At 40.2% G+C, this 21,606-nt stretch overlaps 1 protein-coding gene across 2 annotated transcripts in view; it reads right to left on the bottom strand.

Moving 5' to 3' along the window:
* Window positions 1-21,606, bottom strand: part of PRKG1 (protein kinase cGMP-dependent 1) — a 743,395-nt gene that overhangs the window by 30,015 nt on the left and 691,774 nt on the right. The window lies entirely within an intron of this gene.

A 21,606-nucleotide genomic window follows, 5' to 3' on the forward strand; every position in this document is an offset into this window, starting at 1 on the left:
CTCCATTTCTCTCATCTCAGCATCTGGAACTGGCACATATTCCAAGCCCCCTCTTGTTCTTCCTCCTCTTCCTCCTCTAAATTCCAGTCAGTAGACCTTGGGAACGCAGGCCAAGAGCAACTGTCTTTCTCACTGCCAACAAGTATGGCTAGTTTTCACCATGCAGTGATGCAAATAGTAGGGTTCCACAAGGATCTTTATTACTGGGGCCAGCTCTTTTTAGCTTGTTCTTCAATGAGCTAGATTTGGTATTGATAACATTTAAAGGGGTTAAAACAAAAAGGGAGTTCTAGAAGGATCAGTCCATCATGGGCATTAAGATGGCAAATGTAGTTACTTGTAAGCAAATTTAAAGTGATGCAGTTTGGACCAAAAATTCACTGGATGAACATTTCAACTCGGTATGGAGCTGCTGTGAAAAAAAGCACATTGGGCATAACTAGAAATGGAATTGACATTTGTATCCCTTATACAATTCTCTCAAGTTCCTTATACAAATCTATAGTGTGACTGTACTTGGAGTACTGTTGAGTTCTGATTGAAATGATGCAGAAAAGGGAGACCAAAATGATAAAAGCTTGGATGAACTTCCTTATGAGGGAAGATCACAGCATCGCAGACTGTTTCATGTACAAAAATGCAAATAGGAAAAGATGGTTCCAGTGCATGGCATGATACATGGAGTGCAGAAAGCGGATAGGGAGATTTTATCCCTCTCATAATACTTGCAGCTGAATGGAAGAAGGCTGAGGACATGTCCGAGGAAGCATAGTGAACTATACTGTAGACACAGTGGTAGGCCCCACAGGTTTAAAAGGGGGCTCGATCATGGCTGCATGTTATCTCCAGTACCGAGGCAGCATGCCTTTGTATTCTGTGGCTTGTGAACCCCAGTGGCTGGCACGTCACTCCCAGGCCTACTTGTGGGCTTATCATGGGGTGCTGGTTGGCCACTGCATGAAACGCTGGTCAGAATAAGAAGGCCCGTGGTCTGATTCAACAAGGCTCCGATGTTCCTAACCTACTATAACACAAGTAAAGGCCGTGCAAATATGCGAAGCACTAGCACGTCCTGAAGCCATTGTGCCTGCATTTCAGCCAGGAATAACACTTTTAATAGTTTCGAATATCAATAATCAGCCTTCATGCATGCTTTTCCTATTCTGCTCTTTTTTTCTGTTCTCATGCTCTGAGTAGGAAACACCTCCTTGCTGCCTGAATAAAAAGTCTGCTTCTGTGGTGCATGGGCTGAATAACAAGAGGAGGAGGAGGAGGAGGAGGAGGAGGAGGAGAGGTAGTGGTATGGCTCAACTGCTCACAGCACAGATCTGTGCTTTATTGTTTCTTGCAAAAGAACACTCTCCGATGCATAATAAGCAGTAAAAGTAACCTTGGTGCTGAAATTCCACATGGATATCACTGGCAGAAGCTTAAATGAGATAGCAAATAGAACTGAAGATTTTTTTTTAAGTAGGTGACCTGTAGTCTAATGACAGAAGCATAGCTTTAGTTAAAACTAAATTGGGCAGCGCAAGCAGAAACATGAGAAAAGCTGGCTCCATTCTGGGTCTGTTTATTTCCTGAAATGCCTTGCTGCATCAAATACCATCAGGTCTAAAATGCTGTATGGGTATTCAACTAAAGGAGAGCCCATTCAGATTTGGAAGGAACCTAAATTATTCAGTCAATTCAGCTTTCAGCAGTATAGATTCTTGCTCAGAATGATGCATTATGTTTATGATAAGCAGGTCAGCGGAATCCTGTGCATTATACCACATAATCCAAAATGTACATCACAAAAATATACTCGGTGCTGTGCAAATATATGATAACCTGCTACCCATGAATATTATACAACCTGATCAGAAGAAGAAACATTTCAGAATAAAACAAATATTGGAAGCATCATTTTCAATATTTCTGAAGAAACATAAGCAGCCTCTGAGAAAGGATGAAAAATTGTTTTCTAGAATGTGTTGGGCAAAATTACTTTTTTCTTCAGGCACCTGATAATTTTGTTCTCTTTTATTTCGTAACAGAAAAAGAAATGGCTAGCCACACTGTGTTCTCATAGTAACTGGCTATGATATACATAGATGGCAAACTGGAAAAAATGCAACACATCTCTTTCTACTAGTCACAGTTAACAAATCAGGATATCAGTCACTTTGGTTAGCATCTTCCCACCTTGATACGAACTGCTTCCTCCCAAACCTCAGTGAAGCAGTTCAGAGCAGCTTCAAAAAGTGGTTCCTAAACTTGGCTAAAACAAAAGCTTTGAGAAGCCTCAGCCATGGCTGACAGCAGGACTGGCAACCTGCTTACTCAACTGGAGATGCAGGGTGAGAGATAAATTCTGGGGAGGCAACATGCATTACTGAATCTGGATCATATTTGGTGTGTTAGCAGAAAACAAGCTGGTCATCTGCACTGTCCCGGAGCCAGGGCATAATAAAATAAATCTTTATTTGCATCAGGCACATGACTCAGTGTATAGAATATAAATGCACAGAAATAAAAGCACATACAGCACACTGAACTAAAATTGCCTTAATGTAGTCTATAATTTATATTAAATGCCACTGCCCAAGTTAATATGTAATCCTTTACAGCTATTTTCTCAAAGAATTTAAAAGTCAGAGCTATGATACAGTAGGGAGATCTTACTTTGATAGTCAAGGCTAAACATTTTGTAGTTTTGTTGTAATCTGTTTTGAACTGTAAGAAGGAAAGACACATAGTAGAAGCTGGTCACCGTGGAATAAATAAGAGTAGGGGAGTAATCACCTTGTTCCTTAGGTCTTTACAGAAAGAACAAAGTAATAATACATGAACTACTGTTTCAATATTGCCATGTCTGCATGAACATAAGCAATTTTCAAAAGGGATTCTTTTAAATTGACACTCAAGTACAGCTGATGGTAGTATATTCAGTCTTGCATAAATAAAAGCTTATCTATGTTTTAAAACTATTAGGTTTTACAAGTACAATGCTAATGTATCAAAAGACCCAAATGGAAGATTTCCATACCATAGACAGAATTTTCTTGCAATAGCCAAATTATCTTAGTGTTCAATATCATGTAAGCACTGTCTAATTAAGTCTTTTGCTCTGATGAATCCTAACATTAATAAGGCCTGTGGTGATAAACCAGAAGTTTTGTAGTGATACCCTTCATCCAAGTGCTCTCTTGGGAGCCCTGCAGAATCAAAGGGAGTAATCCAATGGGTGTTAAGTACAGCCAAAGCCAATAGATAAGCATTAGTTACACCAGGCCTGCAGATTGAAGGAAGCAAGATTAGCTCCCAGGCGTGACAAAATATTTGGAGAACAACATGGAACAGAAGAAACAAAGTCTTAAAAACATAGAGCAGCTTCCGTGTCTTTAGAATAGCCACCTATCCAAATCTGGTCACTATGAAGTAATTGCACTAAAGATTTAGCTCTAGAAACATGGAGTGGTTAGGGTATATAGTCATCCCCTTTTGTGTAGAAAAAGTGTATTGGAATTTTAGAACACTTAGAAGCCTTTTCCACCACATATTTCTGATGGGCTAATCAAGACCCTGTTGACTGAAAAACCACTCTAAGATAAAGACTTCAACTTGCTCAATTAGCTGCTTATCCATAAAACATCTGTGGACCCTATGTTTTCTAGAGAACTTCATAAATTTAGGTTTGTTCTAATTTACCACCAGCTGCTCTTCATGACAATACTTAGCGTGCCCTCAGCAATTCTCTTAAGTCCACTTTAGTTTGAGAGCCAGGACCATAAGTACCCGCCCGCTGTACCTATATTTATAGGGGTCAGCATAGTCATTACATTGCAAATATAGCTGTTCACAGTTCCTTTTATGCTTTTTTCCCTCTAGTGTAAATCTGGAAAGCCCAATCCAGATGGGGACCCTGATGCAGAAGGCAGGGAAGCTTTAAGCAATTCTTCTGACTGTGGTCATTACCTGGTTTAAGTCTCTTGCATCTGCAAGTTCAACTAGGCACATCACTACTATGTAATATAAACTGAAATGTGGATTCTCTGCTGCATACTCAGATCATAGCAGTTAAAGCCAAACTATCTTGCATACTAGACCCCCGATTCAGATTGGTGACCCTGTGCTTACACTACAGTAAAAACAGAATAGCTGCTTGTTATGTATTTAATGATTGTTTTGTCTCTACTGCTTCTCCAGATACTTTCAAACTATTTTTAACAACGTATCACAAATCCATCGCAAGGTAATTTCTGAAGACATCCTACATGTCAGCGATGAGAGATTTAAATATGGGGAACCGTTTCCTGGAAGTAATGTCCTGAGTTGACCAGGCATGCAATCTCCTACCAGAACTTGGTGATATATTTTATGTATTTATTGATTTAATTTTCATACCACCCAACAGCCAAAGCTCTCTGGGCAGTTTACATACAGCTGAAAGTCTTAAAAACCCAGCAGCTTCAATGAACTTGTTGCAGTCTGGAGATGTGCTGTCTAATTGTATTCATTAAGTATCAATGCATAATTGATACATTGTATTAAGTACAATGTCCAATTGTATCAATTAAGCATAATGTTATACCATCAGCCCAACCTATTTCTTGCTCCTAAAACTCTCTACACTCTGTGTTGGATTCAGGACCTTCCTTCTGTGGACAGAAGCGTACATTCACAGAAGTCCCTAACCTTATTTTTCAGGGCTTCCCTACCTGTACCATAGTTCACCAGAATTCCCTGACTCACTCTTTCCTGGGGGTGGAGAGGTTACCACTAGAGGAGAAACAGGGAAATCCATTCTGCCACCCCAGCCACACACACAACTCTGCAGCTAAGCCTGTAAATAGCCTGCCTGTAGTGAGTGATGCCTTTTGCCACTCTTGGGTCAGCAGGACGGGTTTTTAAGGAGGAGAAGGGGACTTTGAGGTACCCAAGAAGGGAGCTTTGAAGTGCCCACTGTCCACAGGTTCCCAGGCCTACTAGGATCGTTTCAGAAGAGAAAAGGGGAGTGGAAGAAGAAGGGGGGGGGAGCCGTTGCCTTGCCTACTCCTTGACTCCATGACTAGGTGTTGGGAGAGACGAGCTGCCTGGGTTGGGTTCAATTATCACTCTTGATGTGTGCAGATGTTTAGCCTCCAGAGAGGCTTCCCTGGTGCATATGCTCTGGTCTTCTTCATTATCACAGGCTTTTAAACATTTAATCTGAAATTGTTTTAGAGCTGTATAAATGTGACATTTTGAGAGTTGAAAGATTTATGGAATTATGAGAAATGGAGGCATCTCCAAATATCTAGAGGGCTCTAAGAGGCTAAGAGATGGTAAAGAGTAATGAAAGTGATTTCTAGTTTGGGAGGACGTTTTTACAGAGTCTTCTGAAACTTTACAGCGAAGAAGGGAGTAACAGTTAATGATTAATCCTCAGGTCTCTGGCTGGCTATGTGAGGCTGTGCCTTCCCAAGTGCTAGAATGGCAGAAGAGTTGGGAAGGAAGCAGCTTTACCACATCACATTGTATCCAGTGGAGAAAAGGTTCAGAACTAATCTCCTCAACCCATATCTCAGTACTGTAAAATATGCAGCTGAAAGGATCATACAAATTAAATGAATATTTCAGTTAGGAATTTCACAGCCGAATATGGATTGCTCAGGTCTAGTAAACCATATGCTAAAGCTGACTCAAGATAAAGGTAGTGTGGTCCATTTCTGTAGTGTTACTCCTCGTGTCTGATAATTTATCTGCACAAATAGTAAGCAGATTACATGGTGTATAGGATTCAACCCTAATAGCATTTTTAAATCAATCTTTTATATGGCTAAGTGGTTGAGGTAATGAATAGTATACATAAAGTCAGATCAACAAATGCTATAATTAAATAAAATATCTTGCATGCTTTTCTTGATGTTCCTGTTTTATTTATTCAATGCGTGCAGGATTTGTTCAGAATCAAACATTTGGAAGGGGTCTAGCAGGCCTTCAGGTCCAACTGCTTGCTCCCAACATGCATCCAGATTTCAACTCCTGTGCCAGAATTCAAGCACCAGATCCTGCTTACCTTACAAGATTAGGCAGGATCAGGCATTTCGGGTTATATGGAAGCTTAAACTTTCATTTGCTGCAGTCTGTTCAGCAAAGTTGCTACTCTTAGATATTATTTCCTACACTAATTACATGAACAACCTGATATTTTCCTTTAAAGTAGCTAAAATTGAAATGCTATATACATTTCATCTTGCTACTTAAAGCTAGTAAATCAATCCTCATCTTGCTGGGCAGTTCCAAGATGATTGAAACACATTTTGAAATATTCACAGTGTTTAAGGCTTTTGAAGTAAGGTGCACACCTGAATTAGAAGTTGTATCCTTTCTCTTAGTTTTGCGAGCCAGAACAAAGTTTTGGGGATCATTTCAGTCACAATTCCTCTGGCCTGTTCTTAACAGTGTCACATTGAGGAGCCAGATGGCCCTGGAAAACATGGGAACATCTATTCTGCCATTGCTAACATAGCAGCAAAACTCATGTAAAAAGGCAACTAACAGGTTAGTGCAAGTGGAGGAAGGAAATTGCAGGAGCTGGTTTGTCTCAGATTGTCTTGTGTCTCTCTGAACTATTATCTCTCTCTGCCTGATAAGCTTGCTTGAGTTTTTTTTCCATTAAACTTTTTTACTCTGTATATCATCCATGATTTTAGGCTAGTAAAACCTAAAAAGTTTATATAATTATAGGAAATGAAGGCACACCTCAGCCAAGATTAAACATTTTAAAAGTGGAGTCTGAGACAAGTCCACTCAAAAATTAAATTCATGGGACAGTATTCATAGGATTGAAGGCTTAAGCATACATTTATCTTGATGGAGAGCTAAGTACATGGTTCAGTCCACTTACTGAAACCAGTGAGATGGAAAGGTGCTTAACTTTGGCTAGCCATACTCCAAACAGACAGTTGGATAAGCAGACAATTATAATAGAGAAGCTTATTTTGTGAGGAAGGATGCGGCATATCAAGCCAAACAATATTGTGAATGCTTAAGATCTTCCAGACCTTTCCACTCAACAGTGTGACCCTTGAATATTGGATTGGGGATAAAAAATTCACTGAAATCATTAGCAATTATTTATCTTCATTTTGCAAGGAATGAAAGTTAACGAACCAAGCAAATGAGGACTACACTCTAGTGTAGATCATGAGCTTGTGTTTTATACTAGGGATAGATTATTATTATTATTATTTTTAAATACAGCTATTCATTCAGAGAACCTACGGTGAATATTGCCGTGTATTAAAATTAATGGCATATGTGCTGGATGGGATCATTTTCATATACTACAGCATCTAGTAGTAACAGATTTCAAACAGATTTTTTTCTTTAATCATTAAATTATTAGAAACAGCGAGTCAGAGGGGGTCTCCCAGGCCATCTAGTCTGACCCCCAGCTTCAGCCAGCTCCGCTCACGACATGCCCACCATGTGCATGTCCAGCCTATCTTTGAACACCCTCACCATCACTGATGGGGCCTCAATTACCTCTCGTGGAAGCCCATTCCATAATAATTTCTGTACTGCCAGAAGCAGAAGTTCTCTGAGCAGTTCACAGCATTTTAAGTTGCCCATCCAGATTTCAACCAGGCCTGACCCTGCTTAGCTTCCAATATTAGGCAGGATCATTCCAAGCTATATGGAAACTAGAAAATAATCAGAATGATCTGCTTGCCACACCAGTAACTGCTCCCATGAATAGCCTACCTGAGTGAGCAGTGGGTTGTCAGAAAGGGGAGGCCTTTTACAAGTTTTCAGTTCCTGTTCCATGAATATCCAAGTTAATATGAACATATATTTGCATATGTGATGTTCAGGTGATAGAACATCAGAAACAGCTCTCAATAAGATGTATTTTGCTATCTTCCTTTTAGGACTGTTGCTTTATCCGAAATATTCTTAATGGTGCAACAGCATCCCTCTGAGCAGGTTTAATTATTTTAATCAGATATGGCCATTCCAAAAGTTACTTATCTATGTTGTAACACTCACTCACTATACACATTTGCTTGCTTTCATTGTATTCATAGTACTTTGATCTCTTGGCTGTGTGAAGCTTGTGGCCTTGGATCACACTTGCAGGACATCAATCTGCAAGTGAGAAGGCATCCGTATTACTCGGGAAACATTCACACCAGCTGCTGGAGCAACTGAGCTGCTGCTGTGTTATTCCACCGAGCAAGGCCTTCCTTTGCAAGTGGTACTGCAGACAATCTGTCCTGGGACTAAACAGGAAAAATATGGGGATAAACACATTTGGATGGAAAGAAAGAGACAAGAAAGAAACAACTTCTTATGTACAACCTGGAGTTGCCATGAACAAGTTAGCAGCTCTGTGAGCTTCTTCTCTTTGTTGTTGCTGGTTTGCTTTGGGCAATGTATCCCTTTCTTCACTCTTTTAATATGGAATGCTCACTAGATTGTTTAATGGGGTATACCTTTATTGGTACTGGATATCGTTGACGCATTGACATCCTTTATGGCCATTAAAACTCTAAATATGTTTTAAATTAACTGTTGAATGGTCACTCTTATATTACAGTACAGGTGCAGGGAAACTGTTCCTCTAGATGTTGGATTACAATCTCCAGTATCATTAGCATAGGCCATGCTGGCCAGAGGTGATGTGAGCTGGAGTCCAGTGATGACCAGAGGCCCATGGGTCCTCAACCCTGTTTTTAAAAATTATTTTTTATTTGTTTATTCAAAATTATATTCCACATTATGTGCCCATGGTCTATCTAAGTGGACTCTGTTTTGTGTAATTGGAATTTGTATTATATAGAAACATAGAAACAAAGCGAGTGAGAAGGGGTCTCCCGGGCTATCTAGTCTGACCCCTGGCTCCAGCCGGCTCCACTCACGACATGCCCACCATGTGCATGTCCAGCCTGTCTTTGAACACCCTCACCGATGGGGCCTCAACGACCTCTCGTGGAAGCCCATTTCACACCCTCGGGGTCCTGACTGTCAGGAAGTGTTCCTGGCATCCAAACGAAACCTTGGCTCCCTGAGCTTTGCCCTGTTGGAGCGCGTCCTGCCTTCCTCTGCAGGGGAGAACAGGTCTCTACCCATCTCCATGCGACATCCCCTCACATACCTGTATGTCGCCAACATATCCCCTCTGAGTCTCCTCTTCTCCAGGCTGAAGAGACCCAGTTCCCTCAGTCTCGCCTCATACGGCATCCCCTGCAAACAGGCCACCAACCTTGTGGCCCTACGCTGCACTGACTCCAACCTGGCTATATCCTTTCTGTAATGAGGGACCCAAAACTGAGCACAATACTCCAGTTGCGGGCACACCAGAGTCATATAGAGTGGTAGTAATACCTCTCTTGATCTAGAAGCCACACTTCTGGTTATGCAACCAAGGGTGGCGTTCGCCCTCTTGACCACCGCATCACATATTATAGTTGTTGTGCTATGATTTAAATTGTGTATTATCTGCAGGAGAATCCCTGCTCCGGGAACCCCCCTTGAAGGAGGTAAAGAGGATATCTACCCGGAGGAGGGCCTTTTCTGTGGTGGCACCTACACTATGGAACGTGCTCCCCAGATAGGTTCACCTGGTGCCGAAAGGTATATAAGCTCAGCACCAGGTGAAAACCTTTTTATTTAACTGTCATTTTAAGAATTAGAGTTTTAGACTTTTAGCTCTTGAAGTTAACAGTCACATTTTATTTTATTTTATTTTAATTATTTTAGTTATTTTTATTTATCTATTTTCCTATGTTTTATTCTTTTTGCTTATTATTGAGTTAATTTGATGGTGTTCTGTTAGTACTGACTGTATTTATTATAATCAGTGTATTATTACTTACTGTATTATGAATTGTATTTTTTATTATTGCTGATTTTATACTGTGTAAGCCATCTTGAGACGTATAGTGAAAGATAGGATAGAAATGTTTTATTAATTAAATTAAAATTAAATTAATTATTTGTTGTGAAACTTGAAGCCTAAATGTGGAAAATGCAGCATATAAATGAAGTGTCTTTGGCTAGTCTAAGCAATCCTGCTGACTGAGCAGTCTCCACAGTGGGAGATTTCAGGAACTGCCTTAGTGGCTGCCCTCATGCTAGCAAAGTCTCCCTCTCTCCCCGCTTCCCCTTCCCTCTTACAAGATCACTCCTGAAAAATATGTTTGCCTGTTCCAGGGCTGGCTTTATGAACCACCATTCTAGAGTGACACTGGGGGAGAATGGGAAGGCCATACATCCTGTGACGTCAAGCCCTCCAACGCTTCTTTGGGATGCCTTCTACTGTCAGAACCCAAGGAAGGAAGGAAGGACAGAGACAATGGCAAGGGCAACATATCTTTCTGTAGAAGCCAGGAGGGGAAGACAAAGTCTGCTTTTTCCCTCTGAGGTCAGACCATTCTCTCTTCCCTCAGAGGTAAACATTTCATGCTCCTGCCTCCCCATTGCCCCAGCTTGCCTTTTTGGGAACCCTTGGACTGAGCCTTAGCACACACAGCACCTAGCAAACACAAAGAACTCAACTCTTACCCAAAGGTCATAAAGAAGCAGTCAAGCACTCTTCTCACAGTTAGCCTAAATCTGGGAAAAGCAATGTTCAGCGAGAAATAGTATAAGATTCAGGGACTTAGAAGAAAGACATGCACACTCTAAGGCTCTAAGACTCAAGGCTCTATGCACAAGCTCTAAACTGAAGCACTTCTGTTGCAGGACAGGTAATGGACCACCCCACCCCAGCCACCCTTCTCTCTCTGTTAGGCAGGAAGCTCTTTATCTCTTTAGAAACAGAGTAAGATTGGGATGCAACAGGACTCTTGGCACACACTTTTAAAACCAGGCAACACTGGGTTAAAAGCTTGTGCCCTCTCTATATTTTTCTGATGAATAAGCTTTCCTTTCATTTCTAAGTAGGTGTTAAACCTTAACAAGAGACCTGAAAGCCTTTGAGGCAGTCTGGAAGGCAAACACCTCCTTTTGAGCCGTATTGCTGTCCAGGATTATCTGGCAGAGCAGTACCACTTCACTTATAACCTCTGCAATGAATTAGAGAAAGGATGGCTAGTGCTGGATTTCATCCACACACTGATGGCAATGCCCAACAGATCACTTGATGATTAGAAGTATAAGAATGAACAAGCAAAACAGGGCTCCGGCAAGGAGCTGTGTGTGTGTGGTCCTTCCACTGAGAAGGAAGAATTGCTACAGAGGAATCAAAAGAGGAAGCAATGACTCCAAAGCTGACCTTGCTCCCTCAGTGGTGGTTAGTGAGTGGAATGGAACGGGAAAGTGGAATAAGGACAGGGCCAATAGGGAAGGGCTGAGAGAAGATGAAAGACATTCAGTTTAGTAGGTCCATCGTCTACTAAATTAATGGCTCATCTACAGTGTGGTATTATTAGTCCTCATCTTTAAGAGCTGGGGGTTGAAAATCCTCTAATTAAGTGAGAAACGTTCCTGGATTCAGTACAGTCATGACTTTACTCTTTGCCTTCAGTGAAATAAAGACTTTACTCTTTAGCTTGGTAGCTTAAGGGTGCTTTCCTATGCAAGTTTAGGTAGAAAAGAGGCCTACAGCTCCCAGCATTGGCCTTTATATGTCTAAACGTGCCTAGGATGGCATCATGTGTATGATGTACTAGGTCAGAAAGCAATAGGAGAAATGGAAAGGCAATAAGAGAAATGGAACACAGTGAAATAAACCATGTATACCCACTCTATCCAAAAGCATACAGTTAATAACCAGCAGAGGGATGGCGGAGTTCAAAAATGTATATCCAAAGCTATGATTACACACATTTTTGTGAACCTTAAACGAAGTTCCTAGTGCATAAATATTTTACAGAATTGCATCAAGAGTGGATACTATGCCTGCCTGCGTATTCTATGCAAGCCCAACCACCAAATCACCAATGTAGTGTGATATGATCAAGATTTAACTCAGTTTTCTTCCTTTAAAATGAGTCTAGTCCTTACATATAAGAAGGCAGGGTTGAAAGTGTGTGAGAAATACTGGATGAAACTTGAGAAGTGAATAGAGGTGGCTAACCAGGGATGACAAGAGTCTTGCATATCTCTGTGTTCATCTCCACCATGTCTAGGAGAGGCAGAATAAAGAAGGAAAAATAAATAAATGCAGCTTTATTCAATGTGCAGAGTTTCTTCAGAAATCCTGCTATCCTTGCACAGAATTTGGGTTTTTCAACATAGATTAAAACATAATCATGGAGAAAAAAATTATTTCATAATTTCCATTTTTTATTTCTTTGCTAGGAGAAGTAAGATTCTCCTTAGGGTTGTATCTAAGTACTTAATGAACCTTTTTTTGCAACTGTACTTTATATTTAAACCGTTTTTATCCTTGTAGCAGATTTGAATTTGATTACAGATATGCATGTTTCATAAAGCTCTGTGTTGAACAAATTTTTGTCCAGTTATTGATGTTAGCGATACTTGCAGATCATGGCAGAATGGATTTCAGCACACAGATGATTTTCATTCAAGTGCTACTCTGCACAATCATCCTTTGATCTATATTTGTCAGGATTTGTAATATCCAGGTGGCATTTGGAATACAAGTCTCTTTCTGTTGAAGTGTATCTTCCACTTCCACAACGTATGCATCTGAGCAGCCAAAAATAGCAACAGCTGTTACTTATAGCAGCACTTAGAATATAGACAGGCTAAAAAGAACACGTACAGAGTTATATTAATCCTAGCAGCTGACCTGCAGGATTAACAGAAGCAATAAATATTACTCTCAAGCAAAGGAACATCACGTATTTTAAGTAGTAAATTAATATATCTGATTGGAACATGTTATATCTATGATTGCTTTTTTACTGTACAACTTGGAAAGCACATAACTTCTCATGTATGGTAATCACAAGCCCATTCCAATATCTGCACTGATAAATTTTGCACCTAGGATTGTTGGGCAGCAATAATTTGGAGGGCAGGGCAGAGCGGTCTTGAATCTAATCCATCCTTCTGCAAATGACTTTGTGAGAAAAAGTAAAGAAGAATTGTCAAGACATTATTAGGTTATTGGTGCAACCTGTGCATTGTCCTTGATAATTCCAGCACCTCATTTCATTTGTCTTTTAGACCTGGAAAATCAAGGCTGCCCTCATCGAGATATTCATGTTCTATGTACCATTTCTGGGACTGATGTATGCAACAGAAAGATGGGATCTAGGAATTGCATTACACTTACACAAAAAATTTCTATAGGATGCCCTCTGGCAGGTGCAGAATGCAAAGTATACAGAGATAATAGGATATAACAAAGCTCCTCCGCCCAGATTGCCTGCTTGTGCTGTGTGCAGCCTGAAACACTGATGGTGACAAGGCACCCCACTGACCTTGGGAAACTATGTGAAACAGGTCGTGATTGAAAGGGCCCTAGACAGCTAGTTTGGACAGGCACATCCACCAGGTAGATGGCTGAAGTCCAGGTGTACAAGGCACCTGCTAATTTAAACAAGCTGCATGAGTATATGTTAGGAACTATAGCATGAAATGCTTTTCTGAAGTGGAACCTTGGACTCTGCACCAACCACTGGGAAAATTTGCACAGAGCAAGTCAGTAACTGGATCTGTCAGTTGGCGATGTTTAATGACAGGTATTGCAACAGATAGTGACCACCTGATGTACTTATGAAAGCAGAAGTAAATAAAAAACTGTTTTGACTGACACATAGAACCTGATAAATACCCAAACTGTCTAGAAGTTTCACATATGAGTTTAATTTGATGTTTTTGTTCTGTTTTGTTTTTATAGAAGTATTGTGAATTTTTTACTAAGCAAACTTGTACTATTACTTGGCCTTGCAGACTTGTTCATGTTTGCTTAGCTGCTTGTGAAAGCCAGCATGCAGAGAATTCCCTGTTCTTGAACAGAAGGCAGAAGCACTAAAGCAGAGTTTTCATTTCAAGAGGAAACACACTTCCATTTCCTGACTCTTCCTTCCTTTTTTGAGCAGGTTGCCTTTACAGATTCCAAATTTTACATTGTAAAATCAGTTTTGAAAATGAGAAAAGTTCTACAGCCAAAGAACCTGGTGGATTTTATTGATCAAACAGAGGCATATTCCAATCCTCTGTTATCTTCTGAATTTTAAGAAGGAAGAAAACAATGTCTATTTGCTAGTTATTTAATTTTTTAAAAAATCTTTTGCCACTTGGAATCCAGTGTGGTTAACAACAATATAAAAAAGAAAAAGAATACACAATATATTAAAACAATGCTCAAACTGTTTTATTTGAACAATGTAAGAACCTACTAGAAAGTAGAACTAGGTATGTTCAGTCCAAAGAAATGGGCTAAAGCATGGCTGCTTTAGTCTGGCTCCAATTCCAAAGCTGCTGTTTTATCCCCAAGAATCTAGAAAAATGATGACTCTTAGAGTGCACTGAAGAACTCAGGGATAAGGTTTGTGTATGGCTAGGCGGACCAAGGACATGTCCCTCATACTGCCCTACCTAAAACATTGTCTGCTTATTATCAGCAGGAGAAAGGGCTTCCTGTATTAAGCTCAGAGGGATCATAACGAGAATAATCCCATACAGCGAAGATCTACCAGCCTGAAAAATCTGGAGGCATAACTCAGTGAATCTCATGTCTCTAGCTTGTTCACAATGCTCTATGAAAGCCAAATTCAACATTGAGCAAGGTTCCAGGTTCGAGTGAGCGTTGCTTTCTCCTAAGATAAAATTTTCTTCAAAGATGCCTGATAGGTTGAGATCATGTGCAAGATCAGAGTCTATAACCTACACTACCTATATTTACCTACCCATACTACCTGCCTACACTGGTGTTTTGACTCTGATCTTCTTCACACTGCCAATATGAGTCTCTCTCTCTCAAATATCTTAACTGAACAAGTTATGTCAGATATAGTTGAAGTGAAATGATTTTTAGTACATCTAACAAGAAGTGTACTCAAAACTTGTAAGAAATGCAAATATTACACAACACTATAAGCCTGGGGTGATCTTAGTCCAAAGGAGACAAAATCCAGCTAAGCATTGCAACCCTTAAGCTTCAAACAGCTTGGAGAATTGGGACACACAGAACAATACTTTGAGAACACAGAAGTTCTATGTTGATACATTTGGTATCATTTTATATTACGGTTTTCCAGATTTTACAACAAATGCCTTTTTACTCCACCTTTGCCTCTTATTATCTCCATAAACTGAACAGTATTATTCCTTCAATTTTTCATCATTCATATATGTCATTTTTCTTATATAAAATGATAATAGAAGCCATTCAATTTTTCTCCCCACAAATGTTTCAAAACTTTAATGAGATTACTTTAACAAGTATACAGCACAATGCTAACTTTTATCTTTATTGTTAGTTTTTAAGATAATTTGATTTTTTATTTGGGGAAACTTTAGAATATCTTAAATATCACCATTATTTCAATGTATTTTTCCAATAAAGCCTTTTATAAGCAGTGCATTCACATATAGCATCTGCCTGTGTGAATGGTTATCATGGATAAACTAGCATCAATAGCTTTCTAATCTTAGCCTTCAAAATAAGGCGGGCATTACCAACTGAGTATCGTGTTATGTCATAATAACCACTTCAACTTGTTGCTTGAATGACTTCACAAAGCTTCTAGCTTCTCACTGAATTCAGATAAAATGCTGGTTATCAACCCCTAAAAAGAAACAGAGGCTAAACAAACATCTAAGGTTAGAGTTTTTGGGGAAAATACAGTTACATGCATAAAAATTTACCAATTTGTGACTGCAAAACCTGTGTGCTGAATCCTCTATGTTGCAGTGGGTAGACTTCAAGCTTCCAGGGCTTTTTTGCTTTTTCCTAAAACCCCAAAGGAACCATTTGTAAACTAGCATCTCCAAGAGAGGGAAATATATACAAAGGTAATTAAGGAGCAGACCACTTCAGAGCGTATCTCACTACAGGAATGGATTGTTAGTTGGCCAGGGCGACTTATTTTATATTGTTATTTCTTGTATTTTAATTTTATGTTGTGAGCTGCCCTGAGGCTTCGGCGAATGGGGCGGCATAAAAATGTTTTAATAAATAATAAAAATAAATAAATAGTACAAAAACTGGGCTCATGATTGATGGGGGGGGCACCTTTCCTGTCTTCCCCCCCACCAAGTTTTCTTCATTTCAACAGGGTAGGATGTGTTGTTGTGATTGTTAGCCATTTAGAAGTAAAAGAAACATATATATTGCCCAGACATTATTAGTAGATCCTAATCTGTCTTCTGCCCATTCCTGCTATATGTGATACCTGCATTTTTAACTTTTTTCTAGAGCAAAAACTGATAAAGCGTTCTTTTATATGAAGTTTAGGAACAGAAGAATACCTCCTTCCAAAGCCAGTTTGCTGACTAACACAAATCTTTCAATTTGTTGCCAGAGAAGGCCAAGACCTGGTTATCATACTGGACAATGGCAAATCCCAGACCGGCACTTTGCAGGAATTATGCACACATCTTAGAACATGTCCTGAAGTTGTCTAGGGAAAGGCAATTGGCACCAAATGGTTTCCTGAGAGTAGGGAGTTTGAAAAGGGCTATTTTGAATACTGTAAAGCAATATTTGTTGATTGTTGCCTTTCTCACTTTCCAGGCTGTGTACTCCCAGGTGGACCACTGGGCCTTTAAAGACAGAAAGGGTCCACCTGTCTGGACTGTAACACATCCTGAACAACAACTGTCTTCCTCGCTGTACTCTATTTGCATGCGTTACTTGGCTGTCCCTCCTAACTCTTCCCTCAGCTCTGGCTCCCTAGTGTACATCCTGATTCCTAGCTCCTGGTTCTGCTCTGATACCTGCCTACAGCCAAGACCCGGTTATTGTATGTACAGTATAAGAGGAGTCTTGCCCAGTTTTTTTTAAATTAATCTATATACAGGTGCTACTAAGAGCTAACTTATTTTTCTATTTTAGTTTATTTACTTTAGAAGGATCTACATGCCAGGCCTAAAATGTCCATCTTGTGGAAATGTGTAGATCATCATTTAGTCAAAAGTCAAGAGTGACGATGTGTATTTCTGTTCAATTAAAACAGGATGTCTGGCTATCTCATATTACTTCCTTTTATTTCATCTTTAGACAGAAACATGAGAATGGCATTTCTTGGAATAGGTTCCGATTACTTGGCAGACTTGGCTGAGACTTGTATGGTAACTCTTGCGGAATCACCAAGGGCGATAGAGGTGCAGATTGAGAACAGCTTGAACTGCAATTTTACATTGCTATTATATTCAGAATAAAACCCAGAATAAAACAGGAAAAGGGGGAATTGTTTCTGTTTCTGAAGGGAACTGAAACCTACTTGGGCTTGGTGTGGTAGGATCTGCCTTTCTTAGAGTTGTGTTTTATTCTATGCAAATAATTCATATTTATTGTGTATTGGTGAAATGTTTGTACTTATGAATGGTGGGGTCTTTTTGGAATGAATGGCTTCTATACTACAGGGCCCCGTAAGAGAAATGCGGCCACCCATTGTGCCCCATGTTAACATCAAATTGACTCTGAGGTTACATGAGGAAGGCCTTTTCGGTAGTTCTACAATCTGCAGTGTGCAGGCAGGTAAGAATACCTAAGTGAGCCTTTTAACAGTGCCGCTTGCCCTTTGGGACATTTTCCAGTGTCCAAGCGGTGGAAATTGTGCAGAGCTTCAGACGCCTTCAAAGAGGTATCTGTTTACTCAAGTAATCCCTCACTTGTAATTTCACCACTCTCTTTTACTGTTTTGCAATGTCTTTTTTATTTTACACTGTTTTTACATTGGTTTCTATATTGTGATTTCTGTCAACTGATTTGAGGATGCCAGTTGGTATAGAAGTTATTTAACTAAATCAAAGAAACCTCTCTGTGATCAAAGGATATCAAGTAGTATACAAGTAGTTTAAAGCAGCTTCCTGGGGTCATAAAACATTTCACCCCTCCAAAATAATTGATAAAATGTCTCCCTCAATTTGCTGGCTCCATGTAAAAAGGTGAATGGGTTAGGGGTGGAGCAGACATGTCTTCTCAACCCTAGATTGGTGACCATTTACTTACACTAGAAGAACACAGAAGACCCTAAACTCAGTCCATCATTTCCAGTCAAAAGGTCAGGTAGCAGGTGATGGAAAAGACCCCTGCCTGAGTCCACTGCCAGTTACAGAAGTAGATGCCAAGCTAGACCTAGGTTTGGACAGCTTCTTGCATGGAATGCAGTAAGGCTTGCTGACTCCATTAGGTCAGGTGATACACCTCCACCGTTAAGAATCAAACCTGCTCTTATTTGTATCTGCTTCTTGGTTATTCTATAGCATACAGCCCCAACATGGCAGTACAACACATCTCTGTCAACCTGTGCTAGCAGATGAGCCTGCTGGGGATGATGGGTTGTAGTATTGCATGCCTGAAGAGTGCCAGGTTGGGGAATGCTGAGGTGGACAGTGTGATACAGTGGGGGCTCAGAGGGATGGAGTGCTGGACACTGGCCGAAGGTCATAGCACAAAGCATGCAGAGAGGTGGCTTTAAATGTCAAGACCACTTTCTCCCTAAGTTAGGTTCACATATCATTGTGTCATTTTATTGTTACACACTAAAAACTAAGGGAGAAATCTTAGAACACAATGTGTTCTGAGGGGGGTAACTTGTTCAAACCAAAAATTGAGAAAGAACAGCTTTCTTCTTATTTTCACTCTGTCCTCCAGTCATTTTCATGCTCATTTGACTCTAACCTCTTTTTGGTTCTGTCCCAGATCCATCTTCACATATCTCGCAAAACAGATATGGGGCTTAACTGAACAGTATTTCCTTTCTCCTTTAGGGAGATAAAAATGGCAACGGGAACAAAGTGTATTCTCTTCTTTTTCATTTGTAGTTGCAGTTTCTGGCTTGGTGTCGTACGTACTTAGTGGAGCCGCACTGCATGGAGGGAGAGTTGTGATTCTCTTATTTCAAACACAAAGCTGTGAACCCTTTGCATTCTCTGCTTGAAAATTGCATAGGTTTCTTTCTGTCTCTTTTTGTAAGTTCCTTATGAATACTGCCAGACTTTTCAGAAGAAGAAAAGTACAGCAGTAGAAACCATAGAGAGATAATGTAATCTGAGACTAAGGTTAGATTCCTGTATAAAAAGAAGAAACAACCCAGGAAACTCCACAAATAGTAATACTTCTATTGGAAATGTCTATTAGCTTAGAAGGACAATCAAATCACACAGGAGAGACCCTGTTCCTGCATATGACAGCTCACGTTTTTCACCACATATATTTTATGATCTGGCTCGCTATGATATAACCTTGTTTTGCTGAAGAAAATCCTAAATCCCCTTTCCTCCAATTTCCCTCTCAGCTTAGCATTCACAATTATTTAAATAACTGACTGCCACATTTAATGGATATGTGCCTGCACCCAAATGGTTCCTGGGATGCCTTCTCAAAATAATTGATAGTCACAGTGGTGGCTGGAACAGTCTCCGTGTACTTATACAAACCACATCTGAACATTAAGCCACGGGCCAATGCATTATTGATAGTCAGCCAGCAAGTATTAGCTTTCAATCACAGGCATTCCACTTTTCACCCTCACCACTGATTGCATGGTGCTGAAGTCACACCTGGGGGATGGGAACACTCCCAGCACAAAATTTAAGATGGTGCTATAAACAGCATTCGTGTTTTTTAAAAACCTTGATTAGTGTTTTTCCAAAGAAAAACTGAACAGCTGTGAATGCTGCTGTTGGTGTGATTTTTTCTAATATCTTAAATACTACTTTGCTCGTGACAGAAGGATACGCACAGTAAGAAAAGGGCAAAGGGGAGACCTGGCTTGAGTGCCAACAGCAGGCCCTCACGTGAGCCCTGTTCTCTAGCAGTAACTATTCCAAGCAGAGTGCATTTTGCCTTTCAGTCATTCCCAGCCCTTGGCAACTGCCTTCTTCATACCACCATCCAAGAACTGTGCTAGCCCACAACAGAAGCAGACCCTAGCTGCAAAAAGGGAGAAGTGACTCCTTGGCAATGGTGGTGGTCTTATAGTCTTGGGTTGTTGGGGTTAAAATAACACTGTAGGACTTGCTGTATCGTGCTGGAGAGATTTCAGAAGCTTCAGCTGGTTTTGGTGAGCCAATGGCGGGAGTCAGAAGGAGCAATTTCTGGGGGGAAGAATGTGGGTAGATCCCCCACTCCCACGTTAACATGTCTTAACAATGAGATTCTAACCAAGGTTACCTAGAAAGCAAACCACTTTGATTTTACTGGGATTTATTTCCAAGTAAGTGGAGTCAGGATTACAGTGTTACAGTGTTGTTAAGCTTTCAACCTTAGCCACATGGGTATCCGGGGGGTACTGAACTCTGTGAACCTTAATTTTAAGTAGTTATGTACAAGTTCAAAATATTAGACTTCGATTTTGTACATGGTTTTTTGAAGTAAGTGCTAATGAAATAAATATTTTCTTTCCCATAAATATATTGTGACTATAATGTAAATATAAATGTACATTTAGCACAGTAGGAGTAATTTTATGTTGTTCAGGAACTGACAGTGTAGCTAAAGTGTGTGTGTGCGTGCATGTGTGTACACGCACTCCAACTGTACCTTGCCTAATGACCTCAACAAAAGATGAAGATGGATTTCCTTACAAGCACAGGACATTCTACACCCATAAGAACACATTAAATGCTTTTAAAAGTACAGGCGTATACAGGAACACGTTGCATTTATTACATTTATTTCATTTTGATAGACACTGTATGTTAGGCTTTAAGCTTAAGGAATCTCTGAAAGAGAACTGGTAGCCTGCTAGGCCAAAAAATAGGATATGGAAGTCATGTGGATGCCTCGGATGTGTCTGTCTACAGTTTTTTAAACATTGGGAGCACAGAAGGGTGACCAGGATTTGATCCATGAGATGTAGAAGAGGAACTTGTCCCCTGTCCCCTGTGGTGTTATCTCAGTGCAAAACTGGGGTAGCAGCTTCCTTCTCAGCACCAATAGCGTTAGGGGACTATTAGTACCCTGGACTGGAGAAACTCCTGGGATTCAACTCCAGTCCACCATGCACCACAATCCTGATCCTGACTTCCTGTCTCCCTCATCTATGCTTGCTATTTCAAAAACAAGGCGGACACATTAAATGCTTTCATGCAATTAATGTGTTATCTACTTTGGCCAAATTTATAATGATGAGATGCAAGACCATTGCAGGCATTTGACATTCATGTTCCACATGGAACAGCTCAAGCATTTCCAAGAACGCAGCCATGCTAAGGAAGTCCATGTGACCCAGCACCCTCTTGGTTACAGATGTCACCTTCTGGTGGTGCTTTACATAAGCACAAGAGCATAATTTCTCACACAAATAACTGCCAGGACATGAAGAAGCTCCAGGTGACAGGTCAGTATTAGCTAAGACCCTACATTTCATGCAGGTTTCCTCCTTCCCTTAAGGTTTAAGGGGAAAAAAAGGAACATAGGCCCTCTTCTTGTTAGGATTTTAAACAATAAAGCAATTGTCCTAAAAGCATGCGTACAATGTAACTGATGGTCAGTAAAGAGCACTGGGGTAGCACTGGGGTAGCACTGGGGTAGCTTGGAGCACT

Source organism: Varanus komodoensis, unplaced genomic scaffold (genome assembly GCF_004798865.1).
Source record: "Varanus komodoensis strain SLA01 unplaced genomic scaffold, ASM479886v1 scaffold11, whole genome shotgun sequence".
Lineage (NCBI taxonomy): Eukaryota > Metazoa > Chordata > Lepidosauria > Squamata > Varanidae > Varanus > Varanus komodoensis.